Source organism: Podarcis raffonei, chromosome 7 (genome assembly GCF_027172205.1).
Source record: "Podarcis raffonei isolate rPodRaf1 chromosome 7, rPodRaf1.pri, whole genome shotgun sequence".
In the NCBI taxonomy this organism is placed as follows: domain Eukaryota; kingdom Metazoa; phylum Chordata; class Lepidosauria; order Squamata; family Lacertidae; genus Podarcis; species Podarcis raffonei.
The window spans coordinates 76,222,016-76,245,228 of record NC_070608.1 but is presented as its reverse complement, the minus strand read 5'-3'; the positions used below and the strand labels follow the sequence as shown (position 1 = coordinate 76,245,228).

General features: G+C 44.2%; 2 protein-coding genes across 2 annotated transcripts in view; one reads left to right on the top strand and one right to left on the bottom strand.

Moving 5' to 3' along the window:
• The window catches only part of LOC128417895 (dynein axonemal heavy chain 3-like), a 584,401-nt gene that overhangs the window by 11,563 nt on the left and 549,625 nt on the right, over window positions 1–23,213 (bottom strand). The window lies entirely within an intron of this gene.
• BASP1 (brain abundant membrane attached signal protein 1) overlaps window positions 10,776–23,213 on the top strand; it is an 80,713-nt gene continuing 68,275 nt past the window's right edge. The window contains exon 1 of the mRNA XM_053397122.1: window positions 10,776–11,045. The gene's annotated coding sequence lies outside the window, so the exon portion shown is untranslated. The remainder of the gene's footprint in view (window positions 11,046–23,213) is intronic.

Genomic DNA, 23,213 nt, shown 5'->3' with positions numbered 1-23,213 from the left:
AATTTTTATTGGTTTTTCAACATATAATATAAAACAATACAAAAGACAAACACAAACAAACAAACATAAAAACATGTATAATTTCATAAATTTTTTCATATACCCAATTTCAGCGACTTCCCCATGCCTCCCTTTTCTGCATCCCTGTTTTGAACTTTTTTCAGCAACCCCTGGTCCCAATTACTTATTAGTTCCTTTCTATAACCTCTTTCTTTCCTATCCAATCATTTATCGCTGCAAATCTGTTATGCTTTACCCATGACATTTTAACACTCAATAATTTTACAAGAATTTTTAAGATAAAGTTTAAATTTCTTCCAATCTTCTTCCGCCGTCTCTTTCCCTTGGTCACGGATTCTGCTCGTCATCTCTGCTAATCCCATGTAGTCAATCACCTTCGTCTGCCACTCTTCCAGTGTGGGTAGTTCTTGTGTCTTCCAATACTTTGCTAGTAGAACTCTTGCTGCTGTTGTAGCATACATAAAAAACATCCTATCTTTCTTTAACACCAATTGGCCTACCATGCCCAGGAGAAAAGCCTCTGTTTTTTTGTAAAAGGTACACTTAAGCACCTTCTTAATTTCGTTATATATCATTTCCCAGAAGGCCTTAGATGCACACACTCTTTTGTTTATTTTCTATGGGACAGACAGCCACAGCAGCATAGAAAGCAGTAGGATAGGTAAGGCACAACTTCAAAGGGGAAAGCTATTATTATAGTCAGTTGGACAGGAAGAAATGACTGGATTGGATATAGAAGAAAGAAGAGGATGAGTGAAATATGAAACATGGGCTGCATGTCAGAATATTTGTTCCACCCCTGAGCTTTTGCCGTAACCAGATAGTAATATTGGCTCAGCTAATTAGGCCATACAATACCTTATTGCACCAGCTCACTTGCCTTATGGATATGCTTTGCAGTATTCAAGCTTTTAGTTCCTTTAAGGCCAGAACTCAAAAGATGGAGATTCAAAGGGGGACAACATATCTCTCAAGCAGTGAATGGGCTAGACACATTTTAGAGGACGTGTACAATGACTGACATTCTGGGGGAAAGTAACTCAGGTCTCTTACAATGATGTTTCCACAAATACCACACAAGAAACTATTCGGCCTTAACAGAAATCAAAGAACAGGACTCTGCATTTCTGCCTTGTGGAATTCTCTGAAGGGATAAAGGAGCACCTAAGTTGCGCTTTCAAGACATTTGCAAGAAAAAGGTTTCTTACTTTAGCCAGACCCTGTTGACACAATTGCTACCAAGAGCACAAAAGACTTGGAGAAGCGTTCATAAGCTGCTGTTCCCCGCATCACCCTATTCAAATGAAACAGCTCAGGCTGACCTGTGTTATTCCTATGGCAGCCCAAGACACCACTGTCCTGATAACCTTAGGTGGGTTATGCCATGCTTTGTCTGGACTTTGTCTGCCCCATTGTAAGACTCAGCTGCCAGCTCAATTGGCTGCTGTACCTGGAATGGGATTGAAGAGGCACCGTTTTGTTTTTGCTTCAGGCAGCAAAATGTATTAGTCTGGCTCTGCATATTGACTGATAGCAAACTGTTCTTATTGGTAATAATACAACTTCTGCTGCATTTGAAAGCCATTTACTCTTTTCCAACTTTCAGGCTGACGACTTATTCATGGGGCCAGTTCAGCCTTGTTTGGAATTTCTTCCCCATCATTGCAGGGTCATGGCTAAGACATCCCCCATCCATCTCACTCTTTCCATGAAGACACTGTATATTGCTTTGCTTGATAAGGATCCTGTCAGCTTCATCTTCCCGCTCCCCCACCTCCACCTTGTTGCGCCCTAAGACTGAGGGAGCAACTGCGTTAGTTCTCCCATCTCATTTCTGCCCTAGAAAGATATGGAAATGTCATCGAGGAAGCCCATGTTGAGCTGCGTCCAGCTTAAAGTGCAGAGCACACTGGTATGTGTATGCAAAGGAATGAACGGGGGAAACTTAAAACTGTAGTAAAGCACATGTGCTGCTGTTCTGGAATGTTTGTTCTGGAATTATTCTAGTTCACCCAGAATTCAGGAAGAGTGGGACGTAGGAATGCTCTGGCACAAACCAGAAGAACAGCTGTACATAGCATTGACACTTTCTTAGTGGAAAGCAATGCACAAATCTAACAAACCTATAAAATGGAAAGTTGTAATAGGTGAAGTCATCTGGCCTCCCTAGGCTAACCATTTCTCTTTACCTGTCACCTGTTTCCATATGAAATGCGTCTTGCACTGAAGTCCATAGGGGTGTCTTCACCTACAACCTAGGTTTATCTCTACTCCAGATTCTCAATATAGTGCATCTAACAAAATGATTTTGAAAGTCCATATTCACTTTGACCTTGTCATACCACAGGTATCCATGTCACCCAAACCTTAAATCATGACCGTCTAATTCCAAAATCCCCCTATTTCTTAGGATCACTCACTCCTTCATCCACGCTAAGCAATAGGTGGCAAAATACAATTTCTAATCAGGCAGTTCCAATCCTCCCCTTTGCTTTACATCTTGCAGTACTTTCATTTTAACTTGTGGTTTTTTTCATTGCCATAACACTTAGATAAACCCCTTTTGCCATTCTTTAAATAGTGAATCAGTCGCAAGAGGTATTATTTGAAATAAAAATATCATTCTAGGCAAAACATTCATTTTTATCACTGAAATTTTGCCTAGCAATGACAATTTTAACTTTTCCCATCTTGGCATAATAATTCAAGACAGGGGTGCCAGATTACATCACAATCCAATGTTAAGTTTATATTGGGGTTATCTGGTGCACAGAGGACATTTCAGCAAATGAGCTGCAAATAGGTAAGTTGTTAGGTGAACAGCCTAGGCGGGAAAGTGTTCTGGGATTTAAAAGCTGTCTAAAAACAATATTCATCTGCTTTTCTTTTTTCATAGATTACGATGTCGATTTTCTGGATAATTCTCTTGGTGTCAATTTCTGGCACCAAACATGCTGAGGTAAGAAAAAAAATGTGACTAGGGTAGGGCTTGCCGATACGAAGGTCGGCAGTTTGAATCCCCGTGACGGGGTGAGCTCCTGTTGCTCGGTCCCTGCTCCTGCCAACCTAGCAGTTCAAAAGCATGTCTAAGTGCAAGTAGATAAATAGGTACCGCTCTGGTGGGAAGGTAAACGGCGTTTCTGTATGCTGCTCTGGTTTGCCAGAAGCGACTTAGTCATGCTGGCCACGTGCCCAGAAGCTGGACGCCTGCTCCCTCAACCAGTAAAGCGAGTTGAGCGCCCCAAACCCAGAGTCGTCTGTGACTGGACTTAACAGTCAGGGGTCCCTTTACCCTTTATCTTTAAAGGTAAAACATTTGCATTTATTGCTAAAAATGTCTAAAAATGCCCCCCCTTTCACTGGCAGAGGAAGAGGAGTGCAGGGGGAGCACACCACCCCCGGCAGCATGATCCTGGCAGGGTGCCTTGCAGCTGCCCACGCACTGGGCACCCCGCCCCCACAGGCAGCGCTTCCCGCCCCCAGGACGCACACCCCACCCCGCCTTCTCTCTGCCCCCCGGTACAGAGCATGAAGCTCCAGCATTGCCCCTTTTGTGGGTGGGGTCACAAGAGAGTGAGTGTGATGCAGTTAGGCCGGGGGAGACCAGGGCTATCAAATCCCTACTGAGGATATATTTGATGTCACTACAGGAGGAGTGCGAGAGCGACCTGGTGGAGCAAATGCCCGCCCTGGAAGGTCTGTTTTCGACTCTCCATACCCTGAAGCTGACAAATACCTCATTTGTCAACTGCATAAACGATCCACCAGGACCTGTCAAGTTGGGCATGGAAAACGTGAAAAAAAAGCCAGAAAGAAAACCTGATTCAACTGGAAGTGGTAATTTCTTTTTTTAATCCTCTATTGGGAGGGGTTGTCATGTGTTTCTTTGTTGATACTGAGCATTTTCATCATATCACTTTATATTATATATTCAGACATTCAACCTGTAGACTTTAGTCCATTAGGGCAAGTGGGGAACTGCCCTAAAAAGCTAAGCCTCTGTTAGCCAGCCCCCATCTGCTCCTGCTCCTCCTTAGACCCAGTGTTGCTGTTATGGAACTCAGCAGGAAGGAGGGTGAGGACAAAGCCAGAATTAGTTCACTCTGCCTGTCATTGGCTCTAATTCCCCACTACTGTTGACTCTCCCCTATTCTGCCCTACAAGTCCAATGGGCATCAGCCCCTCCCCCTGCATTCAATGCAATAAAATGAACCATAGATGCAAGTGTCATTTTATGACCTTATCCATTTCCTTTGGCTTAAGAATCACCTGGATGCTCCAAAAACTATTACAGGGGAAAGAACAGCAAGGTTGAAAATCTTCCAGATTTTTAAAATGAGATATTTATATTTTGAAAACATTTTAATATATATGTATTTATTTGAAATTTCAGGTAGTTCCAAAATGGTTGTAAGGCACCTGAAATTCCTCGACTCCTTGAAGACTTCTGACAAAGAGAATTTCCTCCCAGCTGTAATGAAGAGAAGTAGAGAGAAGTTGTGGACTTTCAGCCAGGTGGACTTTCAGCCATCTTTCATAGAGCCAGCTGTATCATCTGCCTGCAAAGGCTTGTGCCAAGGAGTTGGATTCATGGAAGCGTACGACCGGGCAGCAAACGTGGTGGCCCCAAAACATCAAGAACTCAGGAAAGAGGAAGGGTTGCACACTCTACTGGTGCAGAAGCTCAATACGGACAGAGACGAACTAAAGAAAGTAACTGACCGCCTCCGGGACCTGAACGATGAACTTGAATCACTTAATAACCGGAAGAAAGAACTTGAAAACAGCATTGAGGAATGCTCTCATAAGCTGGAAATTGCTGAAAGGATGAGCTTGGGAGGAAAGGAGGATAGGGGCACGGAAGCAGCAAGCTATAATCTTTCCATTATCAAGGTTTCTGACTCCACTTACGTAAGGACTTTGGAGAACGCCATCCAGTTTGGAACCCTAGTCTTGCTTGAAAATATCGGCGAGGAAGAGTTGGGTGCCATCTCAGAGCCAGTGCTGCTAATGGCAACTTTCAAACAGCAGGGTGTAGAGTACAGGAGACTGAGAGAGAACGTTGTTGAGTACTCAAGCAATTTCAAGGTTTTACTCAATGGATTTCTAGTGGAATACTACTTGGAGGAGTCTGGCCACGTCACCAAGGAGCCCATGTCTCTGGTTATGTTGAAACAGGTAGATTTTATGGAAATTTGTATCTGTTTTCATTATCTGCCATATCTGTTGCAAGCTCAGTATTATGAGCAGAGACTGAGAGAGAACGTTATTGAGTACTCAAGCAATTTCAAGTTTTTACTCAATGGATTTCAAGTGGAATACTACTTGGAGGAGTTTGATCAGGTCACCAAGGCGCCCCTGACAGCTCTTCAGCCGACCTGGATTCAGACCTCCGCAGAAACGGAGAAAATGGTGATTCTCTTAGAAAAAGTAACCACTGAGGTTTCTAATGCCAAGGAGCAGCTAGTGGGTGCAGATGAAAAGGAAGCCAATGAAGCGGCCGCTATTGCCCAGGGTATTCAGGTCATTGTGCTGTGCAGCCTGGTGCTCCCTCCCCATTCTCTACTATGCCAACTTACCTGAGAGTAAGCCCCCTTGAACCCAAGAAGACTGAAAAAAGAGGCACACACAGGGCTGCACTGTCAGCACATGATGTGCCCTTCCACAGTTGCTTTTTAACTAAAGAGCCGCAATTAAGAGGGGATGTTCACACATGATGTTGCTTAGAGGGGTTTCAACCCCTTGCCCCCCCCCCCCAGTTCTGATCTGCCCATAGATGTCAACTTTTCCCTTTTCTTGCGAAGAATCCTATTCGGAATAAGGGAATATCCCTCAAAAAAAGGGAAACGTTGACAGCTGCCTCCCCAGGGTTGCTATTTACCCCAGAGTTAAAAGTAATATTGGGCTAAAAATGCCCTCCTTTTGTGGGGTCACAAGTGAGTGAGTGTGATGCGGTTGAGTGTTAGGCCAGGGGAGACCAGGGTTCAAATCCACACTGAGTTCTAAAACTCACTGGGTGAGCCTGTTCCCATTGCACCAGGGAGTGCATTTGACAGGTGGGGAACTGCCACTGAGAGGGCCCTCAATCAATTCCAATCAAGGCACATCCAGTGGCAGCACCTGGAATAAGAAGGGAAAGGGTGGTTCTTGGAAAGTTATTGTTTCACTGGACTGTTCATCCTGACTATGTGGTATATTTGATATGATTCCAGGAGGAGTGCGATGGAGACCTTGCCGAGGCAATGCCAGCCCTGGACCCTCCCGTTTCGGCTCCCCTTGCCCTGAACCTGCCAAATGTCTCCTTTTTCAAACCCATGCCGGATCCACCAATACCTGTCAAGCTGGCCATGGAGAGCGTGAAAGAAGGGGTCAGGGCCGTTGAAGAGCACGACCGTGCCGCAAATGTGGTGGCACCCAAACATGAACAATTGAGAGAAGCTGAAGGGTTGCTCCCTCTGCGAATGAATGAAACTACACATTCTGGGGAAGAATAACTCAGACCTCTTACAATGATGTTTCCAGAAATACCACACAAGAAACAATTCAGCCTTAACAGAGATAAAAGAACAGGACTCTGCATTTCTGCCTTGTAGAATTCTCTGAAGTAATAAAGGAGCACCTAAAGATGCTTTCAAGGCATCTGCAAGAAAAAGGTTTCTTATTTTAGGCAGACTCTGTTGACACAAGTGGTACCAAGAGCACAAAACACATGGAGAAGTGTTCATAATCTGCTGTTCCCTGCATCACCCTATTCAAATGAAACAGCTAAGGCTGACCTGTGTTATTCCTATGGTAGCCCGAGACACCACTGTCCTGATAACCTTAGGTGGATTATCCTGGAGTTCTACTTATGAGGTTAGCTATGGGCCGGTACCATCTCCTGACATGGAACAGTATGCTCTTATTAGCAGGCCTAATTTTGGCTCAAATGCTATAAAACAGGGGAATCTGTGGTCTTCCAGTTGCTGTTAGACTCTTAACTCCTATAATCCCTGACCATCACCTATGCTGTCTGGTCCTGATGGGGTTTGGAGTCCAACAACATCTTTTAAACAACATAGGGGATAGGATTGAGTCCTGCGGAACCCCTCATTGAAGATTCCAAGGGGATGAAAAGCACTCCCCAAGTAACACCCTCTGGGAGCAACCATCCAAGTAGGACTGGAACCACTGCAATGTAATGCCACCCACACTTAGTTCTGAGAGTCACTCCAGAAGGATAACATGGTTGATGGTATCAAAAGCCACTGAGAGGTCGAGAAGAATTGACAGGGATAGGTTTCCCTTGTCTCTCTCTCGACAGAGGTCGTCATACAGGACGACCAAAGCAATTTCTGTGCCAAAACCGGGCCTATACCGATTGAAATGGATCCAGAAAATCAGTTTCTTCCCAAAGCACCTGGATCTGGTCTGCAACCACTTGCTCCAGAACCTTGCTCAGGAAAGGTAAGTGGTATAGGATTGCAGCCATAGACCACACTCCTCAAAGCACTCTGGATAAATGGGGTAGCATAGAGTTCAGGAAACATGTCAAAATGCCTCCAGCTTTCCAAGGGGGAAATACTGCTTTTTCAGTGGAAATGTAGTAGCTAAGGCCACAGAAAAATCTTTTCACAAATATATTTAGAAGGCTAATGCATAAATGTGTTAGCTATTCATGCTTAGGACACTTCTGAATTGATTTTTACAAGGTAGTTAACTGTACATTGGTGTCAAGGAGAAACAAATAAATGACATTTAGCACTGATTTACAATAATTTGAATACTGGAGTTAACGGTTTTATCAATTCATACCAGTCACTTAGTCGTACATAAATATATTACAGGTCTTTTATAGCCTGTGCAGGGACAGCTTAATAGAAAAGCACAAACCACATTCTAGTGGATTTGCATTTCTTAATCCTCATGCAGGCTTTGTCTCTTGTTTCCATAGCAATGAGTAGATCTATATTCCAATCACGCTGTCTGCTGGGCTTGCTGTCTCCATCAGGAAAACGGAGCCAGTTACTTAGTACGTGTGCGTTTTGGGGAATGATGTGGCATGGCAAACTCTAAAATAAAGAGTCGGATTCATTGGATATTTGAATGGGGATATATCAATGGAGCAACTTTGCTTGTGTGCATTTCTTCAGAACACCGACTCATAATTTCAGAAGAAATTAGATACCACACTAGGTGAACATTGCTTTATTGGCATAGGTCTCGGCAGCCGGAATTTGTCTAGCATGCTTACTACAAATGAGAAATTAATAGTTTTTTCTATCGCTCTCTCCAAGAAAACAGAGCTGCATTCTCCAGTCCATTTTTTCTTCTCGATCGTACAAGCTACTTCCGTATGTTCTAATATGGTTGGTGGTGATTTATATGTAAATAATTTTAACAGGCTTGTTGCTTCTGCAGCCATGCAGCTCTGTACACTGAAACAATGAATTTTACATATCATTTTTTTCCCTTTACCAGAAGTCTTGGGAAGGAGGTCCAATAGTCTGTATTTTTGATCACCTGTTAAGCTTTCTATACTAATTCCGTTTACCAAAGCTTAAGTAAATACTGAATGAGCATTCCTGATAAGCTTTATGGTATAGAACAGAATAGGTGAATATTAAGTCTTTGAATTTGAAAGGACCCATTTACCATTCTGATGTAGTTGCTATGCAGTGTTTTGTCTCCTTCCTCAGTGCCTTATCTTTTTTATACTGGATCCATGAAAGTTGGATCCAGTATAATATATACTCGATTCATGAAAGTTGCAAACTTTCATCCTAGCCCATTGGCAGAAGCCACTGGAGTAATTTCCACTGATTTCAGAAGAAATTACGCTAGGGTGTGTTGCACACATTACTGGTGCTGCAAACCTTACCTGGGAGTAAGTCCCGTTGAACACAATAGGACTTCTAGTAAAACACGAATAGGCTGCTAAGCACACTGACTAGGGAGTATATCTCATTGAACTAAATGGAACTTGCTTCTGAGCAAACATGCTGAGCAAACAAAGCACTTTTGAGCCTCTCATATTGTTGATGTGGATATGTGTGAAAATCAGTGCAGGAGAGAGGGGGAAATGCCATTTAAAATTCAATATACATTCTAGGCAATTTTACATTCACATTACAGATGAAGGAAATGCAAGTGTTTTTGGTGCCATGCATGAAACCATGCTTTGGTGTAATAAATATCAGCAATGAAACAGGTGCCTTAGACAAAATTCTTAGTACAAATTACTTTTATCAACTTCAAGTTAATTAAATTCATTTGTATAGAATTCCTGCTCTTCAATTTGCAGGCACAATTTTGTATTGTACTTTTCATAACGAACCAAAAGCAACAATACATTACCATATATGCATATTTTCTAAAAATATTTTGAAAAAGAAGATTTTGGCTTGTATCTTTATGTTGCAATTGTTTGAAGTTGTTTAGCCAGTGTCATGTGGCAATAGATCTGCTTATTCTAAGCAGTTTTTCAGATTGGCATATACTTTGTGGACGGCTTCACTTTCATTTCTGAATATTCTTCAATAAAATATGCAAAGTTTAATGCCCCATTATTTTAACTTTAAAAAAAAATCATTAAAAGTATGTCCTGCTATACAGCCATTTAAGTACCAGAGGGCGCTACAGAACTACAAATACAAACCCCACGCCAATTTAAAAAAAATCTCTGTTTAGCAGCATGCTAAACGCACGCACTGCTTGATCTGTGATAGAAAAACACACACAAAATCGTTGCCTTCACGTTGCTCACTGAAGGAGGGGGCGGTCGCCAGCTTGCAGAATATTTGGAGACAATTTGTAGCTAGTTTAATAAGCGGTTGCTTATATCTCAGACAGTTCATACACATCTTTCGTGCATGGCGAAGTATCCTGCCTTCCCTTACAACACGTCCATACTCCAGTTCCTAAGCATCCTTTCCCCACACTCTTTCGAGAAGAGTTGCCTCCATGCTTTCGAGATTAAAACGAAGCCCTCTCCTTCTCTCCGTTGTCTCACAACCGTCCCATCACCAGAGGAAGGTTTTCCTCGATGTCCCAAGCAGGTGGCACTTTTAAATGCAAGCATTCCGGCCCTCCTGCAACCCAACGCAGCACGCCGCGCACTCCTGCGCGGAAGCCTCCCCGGGGTGGTGCTCTCCTCATCCCTTCGCCATCCGCGTTTGCCATCCCTTGGCCACAAGCTGCCGTTCCTTCGAGGAAGCCCAGAGCGCGCAGAAGAAGCCCGTTCTGCTGGCGCGCGTCTCTCCCATTCCCCATCCAGCCGCGCGGTGCCAGAATGCCAACAACGACGACCGCTTGCGCTCCGCCCCGTGCGTAAAAACCACAATGATATTAGTAATATATAAAGAGGCAGGGGAAGCGAAGTAAAAAGCACCTCTGAAGGCTTGCAAGATCTCTTAGGAAAGGAGTCAGAATCCACCAGCAGAGAGATCTGCCCTTGCTGTTCCTCCCCACCGCGGGATCCATCCTTTCACGTGGGGGTTGGAAGCTCGGTGGGCATGTTTACGCGCCTTCCAAAACAAGACTCCGTCTTGAAACGCGCAAAGCGGATATTTAAAACCTTGGCTCGGGACCGCCCCCTAAGGGCGAAAGGAGGCATCTCTTGAAGCTGATGAGCTTTGGGTGAAATAATTGGGGGGGGGGGAAGAAGGAAAAAAAAAGGTAAGGAGGGGTGGGTGGGTGCGCGCGCGCGCGCGCGGAGGGAGTGAGGAGAGAGAGAGGAACCAAACCCGGTGCGCGTGTCTGTGCGCGCGTGCGTGCGTGTGCATGTGTGGCTTTTGAACTGCCCACAGACTGTCACCGAGAGAAGCGGGAGGGAGGGGGAGAAATGCAGCGGCAGCAGTAGCGGCGGCGCCGGCGTTACTCCAAGCAGCCACAGCTCCAGCCACTACACTCCCAGCCAGCGAGCGAGGGAGATCTCCGGCGAGACTCAGCGGGCGCCAGGGCGAGCCGGGACCCCGCTCTCTCTCTCTCTTTGTGACCCCAGCCTCGCAGCCGCGCCAAAGGGGACAGAGGAGCAAAGGAACGAGGTAAGAGCCATCCGAGAGGCTGGAGACAATTTGGATTTTCTTGTTTCCCCCCTCTGTGTTTTTTACGCGGCAGCCAGCAGGTCGATCCGGTTCTTATTGCTGTTGAAACAAACGCCCCCGCCTCCAAAAAATGAAAACCGCTTGTTCTCTCGGAATTTTTAATGTGTGTGTGTGTGTATTGGGAGATTTTCTGATCTATATATATATTTAAAAGAGGGAGAAGCAAGATCTAGGTAGCCCACATGCCTGGGCGATGGGTTTCTATGAAAGGGAGAAATTTAAGTCAGTGCCTATGTCTTGAAATCTTTGCATGGAGACGTCCACGGGCATGATGGAGAAAGGGATGGATGTGGGGAATCGGGATGGAGGGTTTGGGGTTCCTTTTCTCTTTAATTTTTTTTAAAGCCACTTTTTTTTGGGAGGGGATGTTACAGATTTCTTTCCCCATCTTTTTAATATATATATATATATATGTACAGTATATATAAATAAATAAATATAGACTGCATAGCATGGATATCTCGAAGAAGGCATATTGGGGAGGGGGGCGTACATCCATGTTAAGATCATGGAGGGGAGGGGGGAGAGGAAGGAGGGGGGAAGAGCGTAAATGCGAGATAACATGGCATGAGAGCCTCAGCTTGGGCTTGAAAGGATGGTTTTTCGCAGTTATATTACCTGTGGAGCACTTTGGAGAAAACTCCTAAACGATCTGTGCGTGTGTATTTTGGCTAAACGTGTTTCCCCTCCTCCTCCTTTTTTAAAAATCACCCCTTCGATCTTCTCTTAGCAGAGGGCGGGCGAGGTGTAAAGTGGACGCCTGCCAATTTTTAATTTTAAAACCATCCTGGGGTGTTACACTGTGTGATTGTTCTTTCTTAAGCGATCCTGAAGAAAAGAGCTTCTGGTTTTAGTATTGGTCACCAGTGTGGGGTGAAAAAGAAAGACAGACGAGGAGGGGGCGGGGTGGGGGGATATGATAGCAGTGGCCACAAACATTTTAATCTCCCACCCTGCTTAAATGCAAAGCCTGCAAGACCAGAAGCGTTTGTGTCTTGGTTTGGGTTTTTTTTTGTTGCTTCAATGCAAAAATCCACACCATCTCTATGGAGTTTAGGAATACTGCATGGATCCCCGTTGCTCCGCCATGAATATGCATAGCAAGCCCCCTCGCGGCATCCTCTTCCCACCCCCAAGCGAATGTGATTTCTTGTAAATCAGAGATCCTGCAGTTTCTCTCCGTTCTCCACCCCTCTGCTGCGTTAGCCACCGAATCATGGCACATGAAAACGAGCGCATCTTAGTGGCTCCCGGAGATGAGGCTCCCGGGTACCACGCTTTCTTTTTTTGGGGATGCCTTTTAAAGTAGCCGTCCCCGAGGCCAGCGCATTCACACGTCGTCTACGACACCGGGTCTGTGTTGGGTGAGAAAACCTCCCAGCTGGGCTCCTCTTTTGGCGATACTGCAGGGAAAATGAATGAAACTCTCTTGTAATTACCTATTCCTTTGTCTTCGCCTCGCGCATGCGTAGCAGAGCAGGGTGGGGAAGACGGACGAGGCAAGTCTCTCTCCATCGTTAGTCAGGCACTTATCAGAATTGGCAGAACAAAGGCAGGCATCTTGAGATAAGGATCTCCCCAGACCTGTAGGACAGCATTGGAGGGAATCCTTTTTTTTTGCCAGCAGATCCATCTTGCATAAGCACCTTGTTAAATGCTCCAGTGGATTTAAAGGGGCAGAGGGAGAGGGAGATTGTAGACTCAGCATCAATTTTACAAACCCATGTGAATGAAATTCTGCTTAATATTAAGCGGTGGTGATCTCTGTTCGCTGTTAAGATTGTGCATCAGTCCAGCCATACTATCACAACTCCTTTTTCCAATGTAGCAGTGAAAAAAATGCTTCTAATCTAGATGAATGGGGGGGGGGGGAGGGTAAAGAAATGGCCATGCTGGGGTGTAGGCTCTGGAAAATCTTCACTGTCTAGTATCTTGCAAAATGGCCTTCAAAGAACTGTGCTGACGAATAGGGGCAACCATTTCAATGTGTTTCTCCACACCCTGTCTCTTATCTGCTAGGCTGGCCATCTTTTCTGCAAACATTTTGGGGGTACCAAATGAACTGCACTAATGAGGCCAATCCATTAGAAGAGGACAATTAGGCAACTTCCGTGTACCTAGTTCAATTAAAGTCTGTGTTTAATGATACTGTGAAGAATCTGTCGCTATAGGAAGCACCCCGGCTGACACTGTCTGCCAAATTCCTCCATCTAGAGGGAGACACTCTCCTCTTCTCTCACATTTTTTCCTGTACAGTCCTGTTTTCTTCATTTAGTTCTCTTCTTTCCAACCTTTTCTCCATTCATTTCAAGGAATGGGATTTACCAAGATGTACTGTACAATGGATACAGATACCTATTCCCCCCCGCCCCCACATCTGCAATTGAAGTGTGGCAAAACCCTCCACAGGCAGCACTTTGGCAGGATAATATGGATGAATTAGTTTAGTAGTGAGCCCACACTCAGATTTTGGTTCCTGGTGAAAACCTTGGCACCATACTCAAATTCTTCCATTTATAAGAGCTGGGGGAAGGATTTGCAGAAGCACCGTTTGCTTAGACACAGCAGTTTGGGAGGTTCAAACATCTACGCACAATGTGGGAATTGAGACGACAAGTTTACCATACGCCTATGTGTGTTAACATTGTCTTGTTCACATGGGAGGCTGATGCAAATGACCAGGCTCAACCTCGGCTAGTTAGTCTAGAGGAAACCACAGTGATGGACTGGTTGGATTTGCAGCTTTACCCAGGCACAGATCTAATCAAGAATTTGCCAACACAGAGGAACTGTCACATCTGAATTGCTACTTCTAGGCCCAACTAAAAAAATATATGTATTTGAACTGTTGATCCAGCCAAACACTGGATTTTGAGATATCTTGGAATGCTGATTGGGTAATGTCTGTCCACAGGCCACAGAGTCAGTTCATCAACAGTTTATTGCCTTGCCCACAGGACATTAAAAACACACACCAAGTGACAGAATATATCTGAGAACCACAGTCTCAGAGTGGGGAAGAGGGGAGGGGACTTTGCTAAAGGCTGGCACAAGATTCCCAGATTTATTAGAGTGCAAACAGTAGCATGGTATATTTTAACAACAGCTGTAGTAGTATACACACACACACACGTGTGTATACATATATATATATATATACACATACACACACACACACATCTCACTGCAGGTTAATCAGTCACCTAAACAAACAAACATCAGTAAAAATGCACACAACCCAAATCCTCAAAGCAAAAGGATTTGTGCTTTTGGAATACCTAGTGTATTGACCCAATAACTGATCAATAGTTGGTCAGACATATAGAATGTGGGTAGGATTATTTCCCTTTGTTTTACTGAACACCACAGCTGGTTTGGAGAAGAAAACAGAAAGTGAAGTTTTAGATGGAGAGGAGGAGCATGAATCGAAGGAAAGAAGTCACCACTACCACTTGTTTTTTTGTCACCTATTAGTGGCTGCATATTAATAGTGAAAGCTGCTTTCCCCAGTCAAGTAAAACTGCTGACAGGAAGCCAGCAGCTCCCCACATGTTAACTTGTCAAAACAGCTAATTGGGTAACTCAGGAAATTTGTTAGTGAAATAACTGTTGGGGAAGCACATCACACAACACTGCTCTGCAAAAAAATAAAATAAACAGACCTGCCAGTCCCCTTGCTGCATGCTGTTTACCAACACTGCCCGAACTTGCCGAATCTTCTGCTTGCAATATTGTTCATAGCCTTTCTTGCTCCCCTTCCCCCCATGTATCAAAAGAGAGTAGAAGATAAGAAATATTTCAGTTTTTGTTAAAACTGTCCTGAAATATAGCATTGTTCCAAAACTGCACCATGCCCATGTGTTCTGTGAAATCATGGCCATCTGCAAAAATGGCAGCATTAGTAACTGCAACCGGAAGCTACAAATAAAATTTGTATTTTCTAAAGCAACCTGTATTCATCTGTCTTTCTTGCAATCCCTTGCTGCAGCTGACATTTTGATCTGCTGACCAAGTAATTTGTCTCATCAGTTGGACTTCTAAAAACATCTTTTCCACAGAAAACAGAAGTAGGTTTGTTTTATTAATAAGCAATTGCTGAAACCCACAATATAAAATGGATTCCTGCTCTCGCATCATAAATTCTCTTTACCTTTTTAACTATGTTACTTTTGAGTAAGTGGTTGGTGCTCGCATCCTTAACATAGCAACCAGAAGTATATCTCACTGAAATCAGTGGAACTTGCTTCTACATAATATGTAGGATTGGGTGCAAAGTTGACTGATGAAGTTCTTATGGTCATTTTTAACAGTTAAGAGCCAGTACTGAACAAGACCTCCTGAGGAACAATTGTTGATAAGTGTCATCTGGAGAAGTAACATGGCCTGATCTCATGCCTTAGAAGTAAGTTCTACTGAGATCAAATGAGCTTACTTCCAAATAAATGTCAGTAGGGCACACTTCCAAGTAATCTTGGACATAAACCCACATAAATCAACGAGATTTGCTTCCAAGTAAGCTTGCTTGGGTATTGGGCTGCTAATTGCCTTATTCTAGTAGACCCTTAATTCTACAGATGTGATTTTGATGTGCAAAATTTCACCGAGCGAGAGCATAGGGCTTTCACTTCTTTGTTTTGAAAAGATTCCTAGCCCACATGGTTTCCAAGAAAAGTGTGTCCAAACCATGCCACCTGAAAGATCAGAAACTAAATGTAGGGAAGGGGGTAGAACTTCTGGTTCTCCTAAATCTCTTATTTCCTCTTTCCTTTTGCCACCCACACAGCCATGTCTGCACTTCTTGTTGGAATGTTGTGGGTAGTAGGAGAGGATATATTGATTAAATATTATCCTTCCTAACTCACACTAGTGAGTTTATTCACACAGCAGAGTACATTCCCCTCTTTACACAGCAGGAAGCTAGTTACAGATTCGTTAGAATCTCTTAAGTTTTACTATTCCTGGTAAGACCCCTTTGATTCCCTCCTAAAAGAATAAAAACACAACAGTCTTCTTTTAAAAGTAATAAGTTTACTCACATTCAGTTCACAGTTGGAGCCCTGAAGGCAGGCTTTAGCTTAGGGTTACAGAAGAGGGTTTTAGTTCATCCCATATGGGAATTCATCCCACATGCTGCTGTGTAGTCCAAGAGAAGAAAAGCCATAAAAACAGGAAGGTGGCTGCGTGAATGGACCTTTTGTGGGGTCTGGAAGGGTCATGCCCACCTTACCTGATCACATGAAAAGGGAGGATGTTCCAGATCAGGTGTAACAGGAAGTTCAACTGGTTGGACCGACATTCCCGGCATGTCCACTCTAGGCAAACAGGAAATGTTGTATTTGACTGCTTATGTTACATCCCACACTTCTTCCTTGTCCTTTGCCCTCCCATTCCCAACAGAACATTTGACATGATAAGACTATGTTATGTTTTGCAACCAGGATATAGGATGCACATCTCGCAAGTGCATGTAAAGATAGAGAACATTTGCTTTGCATGCAGAAGCCCCCAGCTTCAAGCTCTTGGTATCCCCAGGTAGGGCTGGGAAGGATCCCAGTCTGAAACCTTGGCAAACTGAACTAGATGGATCAATGGCCTTTACATAGCAGCTTCCTATGTTAGTGGAAACATCTGCATAACTTACTGGGAAGGCAGACTTTGGGTTTCTTGGCATGGGAGAGCATGGGGCTGGGTTGCTAGAAATGAATGAGCTCCCAAGGCACCAGCAGGAACAGAAAGAAGAGGAATCTGAGGCCATCGACAGGATTTTTGGCCCAGCTTTTTTCAGCAATTTAGAGTGGGAATGAAAAGAAATCACTCACAAACCAGAGGTGGTGCAGGAGACTTTATCTAGTGTGTGTGTGGTGGTGGCTATGGGGAAGGGCTTGGTTTGCCTTACATAAATGAGGTGGTGGTTCGTTTGTTTAAAAAAAATAAATGGGGGTGGAAATCACCTGACTGCCCATCGTCTCTGCAAGGCATGCTAGGATTTTCCTGTCCTGTTTTCTGCTGGAGGCAGGCCAATACGCCAAGGGGAACCACTAGCAGAGGAACCACGGCAGAATGGGGAGGTTCTTAAGTGCTTCATGCTTGCTCTGGGACTTGTTCAAAAGCAGGATTTAATTAAGGAAATCCAGCCCTTCCTTCTCCCATGAAAACTTGGAGGTATTTTCTGTTGTTCCCCAGAAACGAGAGGAAGTATATTTTCCCTTTTCAGGGGTTACAGCTGAGGGGAGGATAAATGATCCTACTAAAATGGAGCAATGAAATTTGTCTCGGTGGTACGAGGAACAGCCCCTGGTATTAGAAGCTAGGAAGAAGTTGGAGCAGAGGTCAAGTGTGGGTGTGTTGGCTACTGAAAATAAGGAAGCAAGCAGTGGCAAGGAGAGAAGCTGAGGGAAGAGTTGTAAAGAGAAGGCCCAATAACTTCAGAGTAGACAAAATGGAGAAGGCACATGGAGTCTCTCGCTGGCAGTGCTACAGCCAAGTGTAGACGTTGGGAAGAGGGGGAAAGGATACAGACAGGTGTGGGGAACATTTTGCCTTACACATGTTGCTGAGATACAACTCCCATCATCCTTGGCTGTTGGCCAAGCTTGGTGGGGCCGATGAGAGTTGCAGTTCATCAGCATCTAGAGGAATAAAGGTTCCCAGGTGTGGATGCTGCTGGGGGTGGCAAAATGGAAGGGAGACCCACAGAGTGGCAAGGGTGCAATTCAGAGCCCGAGGTGAGCCTAACCAGTGCCAGAGTTTGCCTGCTGAATCAATAAATGGAATAGTGTATGGAGTCTTGCAATACTGAGTTGTCTGTAGCTAACATAGAGATAAGCCTGTCTGTAGCTAACATAGAGATCAGGCCTGATTATAGGCTTTAGGTAGTGCTAGTGAATTTTAACTGACCCATGAGATGCTTGTAGCCTGGCTAATACATGTATATGACTATGAGCTAATTTATCTAGTGCTTTACCTAACTAGTGAATTAATAATAATAATATAATAAATATTTATATCCCGCCCTCCCCAGCCAAAGCTGGGCTCAGAGCGGCTAACAACAGTAAAATAATACAGCATTCTAAAATCAATTCATTCTAAAATCAATTCAAATCAAATTAATGGCAACCATTGGGCTAGAGTTCTATGAGGATTACCGAAGGAGGAGGTCAGACCGTGCCTTGGCCAAAGGCCTGGTAGAACAGCTCTGTCTTGCAGGCCCTGCGGAAGGATGTCAAGTCCCGCAGGGCCCTAGTCTCTTGTGACAGAGCGTTCCACCAGATCGGAGCCACAGCTGAAAAAGCCATGGCTCTGGTTGAGGGCAGCCCAACCTCTCTGTGGCCAGGGACCTCCATGGTGTTTTTGTTTGAAGACCGTAAGGTCCTCCGTGGGACATACCAGGAGAGGCGGTCCTGTAGGTCCTAGGCTGTATCTGTAAGTGGTGCAGGCGGTTTTCTGTTCTTGGCAAGGAACAATTTCTAGGGCCCACACTCTGTCTAAATAGCAATAATATGAAATAACAATACAGTGCTACTGGGCATGTGCAGAGTTCCTTTGTCCTGTCACTGAGTAATAGCGCTAGGTAGCTTACACACACTTACGCAGGGCTTGATGCATTTAGAAGTTCCTCCTGAGCATGGCCTTATGTTTCATACCTCCTCACCTTGATCTTCAACCAGTAACAGAATGACTAAAGTGGTCCTCTTCCCCCCTAATTCCCATCAGGATAAGAGGCCTACATTACTGCTACCAGTAAATAGGGAAAATAAGCCTTGCCTTGAGGTTGGAACATATTGCAGGTGCCATGGGGAAAACTGACACCTGGTCCTTCCCTTTCTGTATCATTTATAGCATAGACCATCACCATAGTGGAGCCTCACACTACCAGTAGTAGCTGCCAGAGTATGAAGACAGTGGCACTCCATGCAGTAAATGCCTATGTATGCCACAGCATGAAGACTGGGTGAGAAGTCATCATCATCATCATCATCATCATCATCATCATCATATTTATAGCCGCCCATCTGCCTGGGTTTCCTCAGCTGCTCTGGGCGACTCCCAGCAGAATATTAAAAACAACAATAAAATCTTAAACATTAAACTCTCCCCTAAACAGGGTTGCCTTCAGATGTCTTCTCAAAGTCAGATAGTTGTTTATTTCCTTGAAATCTGCTGGGAGGGCGTTCCACAGGGCGTGTGCCACTACCGTGAAGGCCCTCTGCCTGGTTCCCTGTAACCTCACATCTCGCAGTGAGGGAACCGCCAGAAGGCCCTCAGAGCTGGACCTCAGTGTCTGGGCTGAACGATGGGGGTGGAGATGTTCCTTCAGGTATACAGGACTGAGGCCATTTGGAGCTTTAAAGGTCAGCACCAGCACTTTGAATTGTGCTTGGAAACGTACTGGGAGCCAATGTAGGTCTTTCAGGACTGGTGTTATATGGTCTTGGCAGCCATTCCCAGTCACCAGTCTAGCTGCCGCCTTCTGGATTAATTAGCATGTCTTCTACCCCTCATTTAAGAGATAGATGCAGGGACCCCTGACCAGTGTGCATAGCCTCCAACACGTCCCACTGGAAAACTAGGACGACCATCTTCCAGGGCTGCACTTCCATGCGAGTCAGGGGACCTGCATGAGAGAACGGTCCCCCCAAACTGGATGCCCGGGACAGTTGATGGGTATGGTGTGTTGAACTGGATATTATGGTTAGAGCCTAGGTGGTTCTGGAACTGTGATTCTATGTTGACCTGATACTTCATAGAGACCACGTTGGCTTTTCTTAAGTTAGCTTGGTTACCTGTATTGCTCCTCTGCATGTGGCAAAATGTCCACTCACAGTCCAGAAGAATATTGAGGGAAGCCAGAATTGAGCAGAACAGTAAGGGTAAGATAATGGTGTTGGAGAAGGAGTTGATTTAGATAAAGGCTTTTTTTTAGTGACAGGAAACAGCCTCCACAGTGGTTCTGGAGAATAGTTCCTCAGACTCCATCCCCACCCACGAATCTCTTTTTTCAATTTTTATTTATTTGGTTTTTCAAATTAAAAATTTACTGAGATATATCAAACATAAATCATAAAAACAAGATTCTAAGGAATCTCCTGGACTTCCATCCTCTCCTTTGTGGGTCCTATTATTAATCCTTTCCTCCCACATCTTATATGATGATCCGAATCTTTTACAGCTCCATTGTATCCAGAATTTACCCTTAACTACATGTAGTATTCCAATCCTACTAACGATTTTAACTGTTTACAATGGTCTTTAAGATAAGTTCTATATTTCCCCCATTCCTTATTAAAATTTTGGTCTTCCCGATTTCTGATTCTTTCTGTCATTTTAGCCATAGCCCAGCCTTTCTCAACCTGTGGGTCCCCAGATGTTGTTGAACTGCAACTCCCATCACCCCTAGCTGGCAAGGCCAGAGCTCAGGGATGATGGGAGTTGTAGTCCAACAACATCTGGGGATCCACAGGTTGAGAACCGCTGGATAGTCCATCAGCTTCATCTGCCATTCTTCTCTGGTAGGAAATTTATCTTCTTTCCGTCTCTGGGCCAATAACATTTGTGTAGCCTTCCACCCGTGAATCTCACTGGGTGGCTGTGGCAGTAATCATAATGTAGGGTCTACAAAATGTCTTGAAAATGTACGCACTGTACAAGGATGATGTTAAAAGCAAGTCCCACCTGCAGACTTGCAATGTAAAGAGGTTGCTGGTGTTCTTACAGTTATAAGGCGAAAGCAGAAAATAATTATAAAGCGCATTGTTAGAAACTGAGATATGGAAGCTAGGAGCTAAATGGCACCTTAAACCTAGGTTATGAGCGCAACAATGCAATGTCTAGGCATGGTTTTTTAATAACAAGAATACAAAGCTGAACATGAATGAACTGCAGCTAAAATATTATGTTCATTTTTAACATGGTATTGTCCTCCCCTTGCCAACACCCCTAATATTCTTAAGATGGTCTCTTCTCCAGTCTTCAGAGAGCAGCTGGAAGTGGGGAGGCAAGAAAAGGACCTCCTTTCCTTCCACTCTGCAGTTTTAATCTGAAATCTTAGGCACAGTACTGCGCCCAGAGCTCAGAAACCTCTCACGCCGATGGAATTCCCTGTCACAAAATGCCCCTAGAACAATGGGAGTTTCCAACACTGATTTCGAACACTCCCAAAGCTGATTTTCTGCTCTGGAAAGTGAACATTGGTTACACAGGTATGTTTGCAGTTTATAATTCCACCCATGGTCAACGTAATATACTATTTGCATGCCGGCAAGCAAGCATTTCCCAGGCTTCTGACAACCGAGTCACATTTTAGTCTGAATTGAAACTGGAGGCAGTGGCAGACTATGGGCATTCAAATTTCAGCAGTCCCCTGTGCGATGCCAAAATTTGGTACCTCCCTTTCTCTTGCTTTCTGTTCTAAGTCATTTTTGCGGTGCCCCCCTGCAGCTCCCTCTTGTCTTGGCGCCCAGTGCAGGCAAACTACTCAAACTCCTCTAAATCCACCTTTGTAGGAGGCACACTTCACTCTGAACATTTGCAAAGTTTTACACTGAGAGTCTGCAAGATGAAGGCTTATCTTCCCTTAGCAAACCTGCTCTTTAAAAGCTCAATTGGAACAAACGTCAATCTATGCAAAACCCAAATTGACATTTGCTCCGATTCAGCTTGAGAGAGTGGGTTTTCGTGGGGGAAATTTCGGGGCAAAATAAAAAGAAAAATTACGCTTGGGTGCGGAGCGTTAAAGTGTGGACCTTTGTCTGGAAAGAGTGGGCCAAAAAGTAAGTGTGGAAAAGCCCTGAGCCACTGTGCTCGACTGGACCAGGGCAGAGATACAGTGAGCAGCTTCTTCTGAAGTCAGGGCCTTCTGCCCAGTCTCTGCCTTGGTGTGATAAAACGATCCATTCACAACCAATGAAAAGATGTGGCTGAATTACCTTGCACCAGCAGAACCAATGGGAAAGTGGCCAGGATAGTGAAAGCAGCGAATGATGCGCTGAGGCAGCCATGGGCGGGTACATAAATTAATGGCTGAAAGAAGCCATTAATTTATTTATTTTATGTGGCATGCCAGCAGTTCTCTTGTGGCACACAAATGTAGGAATTGCTCCAGTAGGCTTAATTGTTCCTAGCGGCTTTCCATATTCAATTTGCTACTGTGTGTGTCATTTACGGCACAGCACCTGGAAAGTAATGCAAAGCCACTGTTAATGGTGCAAAAAGAAGCACTTAACGGAAAACCATGCGCTAATACAAATCTTTAAACATCCTATGCAGTCAAATCGACAATAGATTTGCACCCTCTTTAAATATCTGGTTCCACCTGACGATGATGAACAATACAAATTGTTTTTTCATAGAGACATCACATATGCTTCGTGTTTTCCTTTTCTCTCTGGTTCTGGCTCCATCTTGTGAAGAAAAAATAAAAGTGCCCAAACAGGAAAAACGCTAGAGAAGATGTCTTCCTGCCAGACAACAATCCCTTCTAAAAGATGAATGTTTTGGATTAAGTTGTTGAGCTGAGTCAGGAAACAGAAAATTTGGGAAGTGGGGTAAGGGGGAGAGAAACGGCTGGCCTTCTTCTTGTCAATCAACGCTAATTGCAGCCAGGCACCAATGAATGAAGTCAAGGAACAAATTCCTAAAAGCATCGGAGATTTGAAAATAGAAACCATATGCAACGTGTAATGGAGGCTTAATGCATTAAGAAGTGGTTTCAAGATACCGTATGAAAAAATGCCTGTGGAGAATGGAAAGCACTCGTACGATGGATCTCTCCCCTGCAGCGTTGCAGTATCACATGTGCCACAATTTTCTTGCTCTCTGGATACCGATAGCATCTTGACATCTTATTTAAAGAGAGAGGTGATTGTTTCACTACAATTTGCACCTGTCAAATGAATGAAACTAAGAAGAAAATAGAAACTTCCTATTTCCACAGTGCCTTTTGCCTTCCAGTTTTTCTGCTTTTTTCAAATATGAAACTTTTCCATTCTTTCCCCAACATCTCACAAGCTGACAGAAGGAATGCTTATCCCTCACCCCCCAAATATGTGTGAACAAAAAAAAGTAAATGTTTGAACTTGCTTGCTATGAATGGTCACAGCCAGGACATTT